Here is a 2,500-nt window from a genome sequence, read left to right as displayed (position 1 = left end):
CGTTCTTTTAAAAAGGTCTCGTTACCTTTACAATGTCTACTACACCAGTAGAAATGAGTCAGTATGGATGGCACCCACGGCAATAGTGCACGATGTATTTTTTTTTGGGAAATTTGAACCAATTTTCGTTTTAAATTTTTAACGTAATGCCAAATGTCGAATTGATGATTTAAATTTTTATATTTTTCGTTTGTTGACAGTAATTTTCGAATGCCAGTGTGTCGATCTGTTCCCACAAATTGAATATCCAAATTTTGGTCAATTATGCGATCTAAACATTTGGTAAATCCAAACTTCTCCATAGCAACGGATGAAGTTGTTTGTGACACCTGCACTAATTCAAAGTCCACAATTTTCTTGGAAAAGAGATCCATGAAAGTGTAAGTGGAGTATTTGGCAGAAAAACCAGGACTGTCACATTGACCGTCCCCAACAAGAAAAACTGTTTTTTCTGTCAAATCATTAATCACATTTGATCTATTCTCTTGCCAACTGTGATCAATAGCTTTAAAGATGTATTGATTTTGGGCTCGGTTGTAGGAAGAATTGCCAAACATCTGTATGCCACATAAATCAAACATTTCTCTAAGTTTGGCATAGCTTCCCCCACTTACACATAAGGCCCCAGCAAGCAGGATGTTACCCACTGCATATTGTTTGCTTTTCGGTTGGCTCTCCCACAACTTCAATCTGTGTGAATTGACACATGTTGAATATGCTGTCACCATCGTACCTACAATTTGTTTTACAATTTTATGTATACGCGAATGACAATCAGTGTCAGGGCAACGCATATTGTAGAGGAGTTTGTCCAGGCAACTTTCGAAAACTATGTATTTTTTTTCTTTTACCCAATCTAGTGGGTGAGGAATGAGTTCTTCTGGTTCTGTTTCGTCTACACTTTCACAAATACTCAGATCACTTTTTTGTGGCGTTTCACATTGTGATACATGAAAACTTGGGTCTTCTGCATACGCCAATTTTCTCCTTTTTGGAGCAACCTCAGGAGTTTCTATATAACGAATTAGTGATGTCTTTGTTTTCTGAGGTATTTGTGAAGGTGTGGACGAGACAGATGAGGGAGATAAAGGGGTCACTGCTATTATTTCCGATGTTGGAGGTTGACGTTCGGGTGTTGACCTGAACAGCGGTGTCATTGAACACATTGAATATGCATGATCCAATGACAGCGCTCGTGGACTTGCTACCTTAGAATAAATGCCTTCGGATTCATTTATGGTTACTTCTAATGGTTCTGTCTGGGTTTCAGCATCCTGTGTAGTGACAATCGAACAGTGAGAGCATTTACTCATGACATGGGTAATAGCTGAACTACTAATAAACCTTTTTTTCTCAAATTGTCTAATCGGTTTTGCCATTTATTACCACGATGTGTTTGGCCAGGCAATTCACTGAAAATAGTTGGTACCGATTCAGGTATCAGTTTTCTGACACTTCCCTCCACATGGAAACAGTGACTTTCGAAGTGCACTGAACACAGTCGATAAACATTTTTGTGCAAATCTGCTTTTATAAGAGCGATATATTGATGGATCATTCTCGGCTCCATGCCAGCATTTTCAAGCCAAACTTGAATTTGCTGCTCCTCTGCCGGAAATGAATGGTAGCTGATGTTCTCAATTTTTGGTTTTGCAGTGCTGTAGTTTTTGCAATTTTTGGCGAAGCAGGCCGGCATTTCTAATGAATACATAAGATGATTCGGTTAGTGAAAACATAATATTTCATACATGTTGAATATTGTGAAAAAAAGAAAAAAAATTAATAATTGGTACGAAAAAAATCCCCCAAAAAAATGGACAAAAATTAAAACAAAAGTACCCGAAGGGCAAAGAAATGGGGTATTTTTTGTGTTTAAATAAATTGCATATCACCAATAAAGTGATTTCATATAAATAATTAAACAGAAATTAACACAAGCTCTTATTGAATTAGTTCTAGAGACTAGCAGTCCAAGTAATATTTTTAAAGGACAATAGTATATATTAGAAAATAAAAAACAAAGACAAATAAATAATATTCAAATCTTTATTTTATTTAAAATAAAAATGAAAAGGTACATTAATGAAAAGGTCTTGAACAAACATTAGAAGTATTATACAAAATCAAGATATACAATCATAAACAAACAATTTATGTTTTTGAAGGAGTACAAAAACAATTGTCACAATAAAATGCAGAGAGAGAGAGTGATGCTAAGGTGAAGGATAATGATGGAGGAAGGGAGAATGAGGAGTGAAAGAGACAACTAGCGAGAGCAGGGAGGGAAGAGAGTAAAAGAGTAGAGAGGAAAGAGAAAAGAGTTATTAAAGGAGAGAGAAAGAGATAGATGTAGAGAGAAGAGAGTGGGTGAGAGAGAGAGAGAGAGAAAGGATGAAGAAGAAGAAGATAGAGATAAATAGGGAGGGATGGGGTTGGTTTAGAGAGAGAGAGAGAGAGAGCGCGCGGAAGAAGACGAAGAAGAATTAGATAGAAAAAAAAT

At 36.3% G+C, this 2,500-nt stretch overlaps 1 protein-coding gene across 5 annotated transcripts in view; it reads right to left on the bottom strand.

Moving 5' to 3' along the window:
- The window catches only part of LOC143933889 (dickkopf-related protein 3-like), a 194,719-nt gene that overhangs the window by 31,387 nt on the left and 160,832 nt on the right, over window positions 1-2,500 (bottom strand). The window lies entirely within an intron of this gene.

This window comes from Lithobates pipiens, unplaced genomic scaffold (assembly GCF_037356315.1).
Source record: "Lithobates pipiens isolate NorthernLeopardFrog02 unplaced genomic scaffold, aLitPip1_a1.2 Scaffold_27, whole genome shotgun sequence".
Classification (NCBI taxonomy): Eukaryota; Metazoa; Chordata; class Amphibia; order Anura; family Ranidae; genus Lithobates; species Lithobates pipiens.
The sequence above is the reverse complement of the archived record's forward strand: the minus strand, read 5'-3'. Positions and strand labels throughout refer to the sequence as shown.